Genomic DNA, 10,583 nt, shown 5'->3' on the forward strand with positions numbered 1-10,583 from the left:
AAGCAATGATCATAAACATATGAATGTTCATTCCAGTTATTTTATTTCTCCTAACCAACGGTCGTTAAGTCATATTAACCGTTAACCGACAAGATTGTTAAATTACAATTCAATTCAATTTAAATTGATAGGTGGCTTGACCTAAATACCTAAATTTGTTTTCCAGGGATTCATTTTATACACGCAAAAAGCAACAAACAACATGAACGTGACCTGAGAAAAACATAAGCTATTATACATAAAAGAAACAGGCCCATATGCAAAATATATATTTCTAAATTAACAAATTAATAAAACAAAAGAACAACCTGCAACAATTAGCAGCCTATATGCAGAATTTCGGTTCATTTTTGTGATGCACTCTTGAGAAAGCGGCAGTTTTCCTTTATTTCACAAAAGTACGTTTTGTTTTTTTATTGTGAATGTACACAAATAAAATAAACATTTTGAATAGTTTTGAATAATGTCTTACTCTTATATGACCACAAATGAAGGAGTAGGCTAGTGCAAGTTTCCACTTTTACAAGGAAACAAACACACACGCGGACACGCGCACAGTTAAGCACAGCCTGTTCATGTCATAATAAAATGCAGTCAGCCAAAAATATTGAAGAAACATGAAAAAAATATTTTATTTCCCCTCACTCCATCAACAAATTTAACGGTAGAAAGAACTCCGAACAAAGCAAGAATAAAAATATAAGAAGCTAACAAGCCAAAACAAATTAATTTAAACTTTTGTGTGCTTGGCATAATATCACGGGGTTATGGTGGTCAAGATGAAAGGCACAGACTACAGGCTGTTTAAACTGAACAGTGCACTGTAAAATAATAATAATAATCATGTAAACGTAGGCTAGCCTGCTAACACCAAATTTATTTTCAATATTTGAAGTCATCATCGGATTGGTTGAATTATACAGGATTTCCAGGAGACGAGTGTGTCACATTCTTTAATGTTCCGCCTTGAAACAAAGACGCCAAACTCCCTCATTGAAGAAGAAAGCCATCGCGTTTACAACTGTGACGACGAGCGCTTATCAGTATCAACTAAACTCTGGATAATCAAAAGTATGAAATCTTTACATTTGGTGGCATAGAACCTTTAATATATCTCCAACTTTTACTTTTACTCCTCTACATTTCCTAATTAAAATGAATACTTTTACCCCGATACATTTCGAAGCATATTCATTACTTGCTACAAAATAGTCAGAAGTCAGAGGAACATGGACTGCAAGAAAGTAGGTTTGATGAATCAGTGGTCTGGCGCTTGACTCCTAAAAACACCTTTGTTCATGAGCACAACCACGGATGATTCATTTTCCACTCAAGTAGAGTCTGGGGTGTGTGATATACATTATATCTTCTGCGATAATATGGTAAGTGTAATGATGTGCAATCTGACATTATCAAGTAGGATATATCACCAAATCACACACAGAGTGAACGCGCGTTGATTTATTAGTCTATTAAAACTCAGAATTCCAGGTATTCTAAATTGTAGATGGCAAAAATACTTCCATGCTTTTTATATTTATATAATTTAATATAGTTAATTTAATCTATATCACACAAAGAGTACCGTTTTTCTGCAGATAACATTTAATAATCATTTTATACAAGTTCATTAAAGCAACAAGTGACTTACATTTTAGACACAATATTGCTTGGCTTTGCTCAATTTTGCCAACAAAAACATTTCCAAACAAAGATCACAGTTTTGCATCTCTGAGGAATGGGTGCCGTTTGAATGAATCAGCCGTTAAAACATATATATATTCATTAATTTTCTTTTTTTTCATTTTTGATTTACTTGTACTTTTACTTTCAATACTTAAGTATGTTTATATATATATATATATTAGGGATGCACGATATTATCGGACTGATATCGAAATCGGCCGATAATGACTTTAAATGTAAATATCGGCATCGGCCTGATATACAAAATTATGCCGATATGTCTTGCCGATAAGGGTAAGGGGTTAGCGATTAGATCACGTCAGCAATGTGGCTCATTCTTGAAGCAAAGTTTTGTCTGAATCATGAATAGATTGACTGTTTTGGATCGCTGCATTTAATGTGTGAAGGCATGTACAGAATGACGCGTTCGGTGTGGGATAGAGTAAACAGTTATAGCACAAGCAGGGGCAGCAGTGATAGCCTCCCCCAGGTCCTAATGCCCGTTCGGTAAGTAGTTTTAATAGTAGGGGCGCTGTTGGCCTACTTCTAATTAAATTAAAAGTAAAATAGCCTACACAAATAACATTTAGACTGTGTTTCTGATTAAATAAAGCAGTAATTGATGTAATAACATAAGTATGTTTTGATTTAATGGTCAGAAGCTATAGCTTACATGAAAAAAAAATCACAAACATGGCACTTGTAAATTAAATAATTTTATATATACTGATTTATTCATTAATGTGTAACGTTTTATTTTTTAAACAAATCATGAGCTCTAAAAGATTTTCAGAATTTTTACAACTCATTTGTTTTAGACCATCTACAAATGTTAAATCTTAAAATAAAATATTAGGGTTAACACTGCATCTTTCTGGGGGAAAAAATGCAGCGATTGATTATAGTTTATTTATATTTATTTTCAAAGCTTCAATGTACTGTTAAAAAACCTTTATTTTTTTAAATTTAATTCTAATAAATAAGTTAACCAAAATGAATAATATTTTGCTTAAAATTTCTGCACAGGATAGACTTGGTGTTGTTTCCAAACAAAAGGAAATATATCGGTATCGGCATCGATATCGGCCAAAATGGGTTGAAAAATATCGGCATATCGAATATCGGCAGAATTCCAATATCGTGCATCCCTAATATATATATATATATATATATATACACACACTTTTCGTACAATAAATATCACATACTTTAAGACATTTACTCAAGTAATATTCTAAACTTCTACCAAAGTCATTTTCTGGTAAGATTCTGTACTTTTACTCAAATATGATTTTCAGGTACTTTAAATACACAGAGATGCGCTTTACTCACAAAATAACGCTCATTAATATATTAGAGAAAATATCACAGTCTTACACTCAATAACGATCACTTTGAATCGCTTGTAAACGCTATAAAACAGACAGTTTGTATTCATTCAAACACTTTAAAAGATGAAGAACACAAACCTCTCTAAAAGCGCGACGCAGCCTGATGACGTCAGGCCACCAGATCAAAATAAAAGTCCTGCTCATGCGCGGAAATACAGATATTTACCTCTGCAGCGTTTGGTTTTATTTCTCATCAAACACAAAACAACTTCAAGCAAATAGTTTTATCATATCTAAATGAATTCAGATGTTAGTCTATGTAAGTTTGTTTTATAGATGTTTTCGATGATCCCTCCTCTCAGTCTCTTCTGAGGAGCAGCTCTTCATATTTAATACTAAAATACACTTTACACTGTTTCCTCATGCAGGATGTTTCTGCCTTCCTTTCATCCAGTACAGCACTGTTTGTGTGTTCGTGTGAATGAATGTTTTGATGTTTGGAGGAATAATGTTTATCTGTGAGAGGAATGGATGAGAACTGATCAAGTTTTGCTGCTGCTGCTATTTTTATAACGTTATTTCTTTTTTCAGATTTATCTTTCGCAGATTAAACACTGATTCTTGAGACAAAACATGTCCAGCCATTGTAACTGCTATTAGGTTTAAAAATAAAAAATATTTTCAATTGTAAATGATATGGGGGAATAATATAATGTATTTAACACAATTATCCCCCTCAGTTGAATTTGATCATTATTATGTGAAATCTATGACACTTATTGTCTTCTCACTACATCTAAAACAGTGTGGGGGTTCAATACATACTATAAAATAGGTACAAATATTTTTTAATGATGAAAAAGACCATGTTTTATCAAAAGCAACACTTAATAATATCTCTTATCAAAGCAAGGTTGTTTTTCGTTGACACATGCATGTTTCATAAGGTTTCAAAGTTGTGTCAACACCGTCAGACATTCATTAAGATGTAATAAAATCAGGGAATATCAGGGGCAGCTGTGTTCTCAATGCCATACTATCCTACTCCTCCTGTACTGCAGTATGCTATGAATACTGGGAATAGTATGTGAATTTTCTGTATGCATGGAATGCCCAGATTACCTGCTACATTTGCTGAAATTTGATGTATGCATCTGAAGACACTGCATGAGATACTGTTTCCCACATGCAACGCTGGTTATTTTCTACTTTTGACGTGGCAATATTCATTTATTTTGTTTGCAAATAATGAAAATTATTTTCAATTTTTTTAGGAAACTAACTTTTTTTTTTAAGTAAAATTGAAATGTGACATCATTTCAAGTAAGCTTTGATTTTAGTTGTTCAAAATATTCATCAAATAACCATAAATAAATAGTTTGTTTTCTTCTATTATTTTAAAATCACAAAAATAAGAAATGCACTCTTTCATTAGAAAATAATAGCCCACATTTAATAGTGGAATATTTTTTACACTACAACCCTTTAATGAACCATGAGGGCAAAAAATAATAAAATGAATAATAATTAAAAAAAATCATAATATAATCATAATCGAGGTAAAGTGTTCAATTAATCGAGGTTTTGATTTTAGGTCAAATCGCCCAGCCCTACTCTCAGAGCAGTCAAAAATCCAGCATCTCAAAATATTAAAATATTTCCTAAGATCAATCAAGAAAAAGGATTTGCAAAACAGAAAAGTTCAAATTCTTTAAATTGGCACAATTTTTGCATTGTTTAAATGTTAAATTCCACTAGTATTAATTTTTTAATACACAATCTCCTCATCACAGGCAGGTGCAGCACTGATCAGCACTACTCGATGAAGGAGTGATTGGACTTGCGAAAAAACACATGCGAAAATTTCGGACTGAGAGTGCAGAGACCTTTAGACTGGACAGACTGGACATCGTGTCGGTTTCATACGGATTACTTTATCACAGAATGTTTTCGATATGACTTACTTAATTTGAAAGTAGACGCTTCAGGCTTTCTATAGAGATAACTCTCATGTTTCTGTGTGGAGTATTTGCTGAGTTAAGGTCTCTGCACACTGAGTCCGAAATTTTTGCATGCGTTATTTGGATTTGGATTATCCCGAGAGATTCAAAGTTTATTTCAGGATGTCAGTGCTTCAGTTTGATACTTTGCTAGCGATACTGAATCCACATATTAAAAAGAAGACCACCAATTTCCGTGAACCAATTGATCCTGAACAGAGACTGTCTGAGGTATGGATACACCAACAGACACACACACACACCGAACTGCGGCATCGGAAAGGTGCGCGCCAGGCATAAAAAAATAGGCTACAGCAGTTCTTTATATTCTGTATCTTTGTATTCCGCAATTTGTTTGTCATAAAGTGCTCTGTGCTGCAAGATGAAGTGTATTAAATTCTCTGACACTATTTTGGATTTTGGCTTTCGCTTGTACGGTGGCTCTGAATTGTCAAAACACCTTCTCAAAACATCTCAAAATGCTTTAATACGGATGCGAAAAACGCAAAAAATCGAACCCGATCCGAATTTTTTTTTGACGGACGAAAATTTCGGAGGCAGTGTGCAAACGTGATTGACAAAACGTGAGGTCGTATTTATTTTTCAACGTGTGAAAATTTCGGACGAAAAATACGGACTCAGTGTGCAATCATTATTTCTAATGAGATCCCGCCCCCTCGTGTTCACATGTAAATCACCATGTGACCCACGCGCGCTTGGAGACAAACATAAACAAAGCGTCAGTGAAGAGTTTGTCACAGATACTGTTCGTTTCTGGAAGAAGACGCGCTGAGTAAAGGCTGGATTTCCCTAAAAATAAGAGCAAGAGTTCATCCAGAATATAAGATCGATCTGATAAGTAAGTAATGCTTGTTTTTTGCATTAGTTAGCGTGTTATTGTGACAAACCTGAACGCGTTTAGTTGGGTTTTTCCCAAACGACAACATGATGAATGCTACGCATCTAAGAATGTTTAATGTTCACAAATAGATTTAATATCGTGCTAAACAATAACAATTAGTTTCTCAGATATAAAATATTTTTTTAATGGTACAGAGTAAATCCTTTTGTAGTTCACAGCATACATGAGTCTATGGCTGCAGAATCATAACAGCTTCTATAAAATCATACATACTAGACTATATGACTGCAAAATCATAGTTGTTTTTCTCCCAAACTGTAATTCCAGACTACAGTGTTTGAATATGATGGACAATTCATTGTATTTAAATTTCTTACGGCACGATGATGTTTTCATGCTCTATATGAAACAATAAAAGTAATATGAGAGTACATTGTAACATGATGAATGCTACGAGTCTAAGTATGTTTAGAACATGTTTATTATTAATAGCCTACTCTGTTCAAAAATAGATTTAAACATCGTTGTAACAGTTCCCAGTAAAGCGTGGGACCTACATGAAAAGAGGGGAGATCGAACGAGTGTATCAAGGAAAAATCACAATATAAGTCCTATATCCAAAACCAGTGTATTATGCATATAATATAACAGTAAATACTTCCAAATGCGTGTGTAATGTCTCTCAAAGTCCCAGCCGGATTTCATGTACAAAAACGGAGAAAAAGAGTTCGGATCGGTCTCACCAGTAATGTCTATATTCCAGGAGCGCAAATCCACCCAGCGCTAGCGTTTCAAATGTCCTTCGAGGCAAGTATTCCATAAACGGCTCCAAAGAAGAGGAAAAAATGAAAACATCGCCAATGCGTTGGATAATACTCTTAATCCATCCTTGGGAAACGTGAAAGAGGCCCCTCTCAACCCCGGAAACCCTGCTTCCTATATAGAACATCCCACACCTTCCTCACTTCCCGCTAGGATGATGACACATCACGTGCCGACCGAGCACGAGCTGAATCTCGCGATAATGGTTCGGAGTCAAACACAGCAATACAAAGGGAAAATGATACACAGGAAGATAGATATAATAAACAGCCCCGTCCTTATTGGAACCTGCAACTACAAATACACTTCCCTTTATGTGGCCGCGCTACAGCGTGCTAAACAATAATAATTAGTTTCTAACATATAAAAGGTTTATAAAACCTATATAGATAGATGCTCCTGATGTTAACATGCTCACAAATGTTTTTGGTTGTTTGTATTTTATTGAATCAGGTACCTGAACCACAGATGAATCCTGATGACTTTCTTCAAGATGTTTTCCTCTGAGAGCGCTGTACCAACATCAGATGGTCAACTACACTGATATTCTATGGTAAAACAAGATCCTTGACTACTGATTATGTTTTTTTCTTCTTGAATCCATGGAAATAAGTAAATGTCAGGTACTTGTTTCACTTGGTGAACAGAATCTGTTGCAGGAATGACTCAAAGTCTGTTCACATCTCTGTGGTTAGATCAGTGTGCACAATAATGTGTCTTTGACCTTCATTATGTATGTTGTGATTATACTGTGTATATAATAGTTATTTTATGCACTTTACAAATAAAATAAATAAAAATCATTTCTAGTATAAGTGTGTAACATGTCAGTTTCTGTTTAGTTCCCCTTTTGACCTTATTTGGTAGTTCCTATTCTGATTTAGTTAATTAGTAATCATCGTTTAGTCCGGTCACCTGTTTTGAGTTAATTATCTCGTTGTCTCCTTTGTTCCCTGCTCTTTATAAGTCCTCAGTTCTCCCTCAGTGTTTGTCGGATCTTGAGTTAACTTGATGTCAAATGTGTGTTGATGCAGCTTATTAAAGATTACTCTTTTTGTTTTCACTTTTCGTCATGCGCCTCTTGTCTACAACCACTGACCGTTACAGAAGATCCGGCCGTTACCGAAGATGAGGAGGCGGCTGTTTTTGGTTCCCCGCAACGGAGGTCCGGTGCCGATCAGCCTGCTTCCTCCGCCCACGGCGAAGAATGTTCCGCATGCGGCGATGAGGAAACCGCCGCAACCGGCGATGAACGTTGCGCCGTTGACGGCGATGATGATCCCGCCGCCCAGGGCGGTGATGACGATGCCGCCGCCCAGTGAAGATGAGAATTCGGCCTGCGGCGATAAAGTCACCGCCGCCCGCGAGGTTAGTGATTTGGCCGCCCACGGCGACGACAATTCCAGTTTTTGAGCTGCTGGATTCGGCGATACCCCCGGAGTTCTCAGCTCCTGTCCTCTCCCCTGAGCCCACTCTACTACAGCGCCCTCCTGTGCCTGCTCCACGCCAGCGTCTCCCTGTACCCGCTCTGCCACGGCAAACCCCAGTGCTCGCGTCTTCAGAGCCAGTCCTTCCAGTGCCCGCTTCTCCAGGGCCAGTCTCTCCAGGGTCTGTCCCTATGCTGACAGAGCGCTCCAAGGAAGTAGTGCTTCCCAAGCATCCCCAGGAGTTTGTGCTGCCTGAGCGTCCTCCAGTCCCTGCACCTCGCCATCGCCCTCCAGTGCCTGCTCCTCGCAAGTGCCCTCTAGTGCCTGCTCCTCGCAATGACTCTCCCGGGTCTCCGCTGGTTCCGTCCAGCTCTCCTTCGTCTCCGCTGGTTCTATCCAGCTTCGCACCTCCCGTGCGCCCTCAAGTGTCCGCGCTGCAAGAGCGCCCTCAAGTGTCCCATTCGTTTACATGGAAAGGGCGGGGTTTATGACCTGTACTGCAGCCAGCCACCAGGGGGCGATCAAAGAGCCCGCAGCTTCAGTTTTAAGGACGAGTGAGACACACCCGGTTTGTCCATATTAGGGATTTCCTGCACGAAAGTGTTCAGCTCTCCTGATATTCATATCTCCTCATTTTGGATACGAATAAAACGTCAGGTCATGTCTCTTTTTATTTAAATCTAGACACCTCTATGTGAAAACACCTGCTCGAGCTCGAATAAAGTGCGGGGGACGAAATTACATTTGATTAAAATGAATATTAAAAATGCAGCTAACGTAGATCTACACACAGCAATAAAAACTTGTTCTCTTTCGTTCTTGCTGTTTAATTGGGAAAAATTGAAAGCGCATCGAGGAGTCTTGTCTTTTTTATGTTATCTGACTAAAAACTATTCATACTTTGAACTATTATTATTATTATTACAGTATTTATTTAAAAAACGTAGAGTGTCTTAAAAATAATTATAACAACACTGGTAAAACAGGCTTATACTGATTTTCTCGTCCTCCGAATTATACATATCAATCCTGTTATTATAATCATTATCATTCAAAAAATTTATAAATTCAGAACATGATTAGAATAGAATTCTAGTTTAAATAAGACAGGAATATTTTTTTTCTACAAGAACAATAGTGTTTACGACAGCAAAACCACCATACCCTCTAAACTCAATAACAACAACAATAATATCATTCCAGAGTAATTAAGAGGTGCAAAAAATGTCTTTAACATTTAAACTTAAAATAGTCTTTTCTGCTTTTTCAAACCTGCGTCATGGCATTTGCTGCTGTATCAATACAGAAGCATCCATTTCGATACACATATCAGCAAGGAGCACAGCCCTATTGAAAGCCGTGTTCCATGTGCCCCTTTTATTCTTTGAGCACCTGCCCCTCCAAAGGTCTCTACACGGCCCTGTGGATGCATGTTAGGATAACAACAAAGCAGAGTAACTGTACAGTTGCGGTGCTCAATAAAGTCTTATTTTGGCATCTGGAACTCCGTTTCTTGATTTTTATTTTACGACTTTGAGAAGACCATTGTTTGTTACACGACACTAACTGCTGAAGTTATTAGTTCGCTTAGACTAAACTGAAGGGCCACTAGGTTGTGTTAGCTTAACCGGCTCAGGTGGTTTGCTTACAGTCTGGTGTCATGATGTATGCGCTATCTGGGGTTGGTGTTAACTGTGACAAGACATTGTCATGGCAATCAATGTGCAGCAGTGATTCACACTGGTCCAAGACCAAGTCAATATTTGCAGGCATGCGTTGACATCATGGTCTCCTGCAAGTTCTGGTATGAATGCAGGGATGTTTCTGGCCATTTGGTTGAGGTCTTTGAGTGTCACTCCAGGTGCTGTTTCAGGGTTTGCCTCAGGGCTTTGGCTCCCCCCTTTGTATCTACCCAGCTGGCATTTTAACGTAGAGTCAGCGTTGAATCAACGTCAGGTGTCAGTGTTGGATAACCGTTGGATTTTGTTTAGATTTTGCAAATCTAATCAACGTTGAAATAGCAACGTCATTCCAACGTCAATCTAACCAACGTTGAAATAGCAACGTCATTCCAACGTCACGTTTCTCAACATAGGTGAATTTGCCAACATTGAATCAATATTGATTTTAGTTTAGATTTTGCAAATCCAATCAACGTTGAAATAGCAACGTCATTCCAACGTCACGTTTCTCAACATAGGTGAATTTGCCAACATTGATTTTAGTTTAGATTTTGCAAATCCAATCAACGTTAAAATTTCAATGTCACTAAAGTCCTGCTTTTTAACAGTTTATTTTGTTAAACTGTTTTCACTAAAGTATTGATGTTTTCAACAGCAAGAACAAACACCTTGAAATGGATACATAAACACTAAGTCTGTGGACACGCAGAGTCAGGTAGGACGAAGCCAATTGGTAAAAGCAAGACCAGGAAGAAGATTAATAAAGACATTTC

This window comes from Barbus barbus (genome assembly GCF_936440315.1).
Source record: "Barbus barbus genome assembly, chromosome: 4".
Taxonomy (NCBI): Eukaryota; Metazoa; Chordata; class Actinopteri; order Cypriniformes; family Cyprinidae; genus Barbus; species Barbus barbus.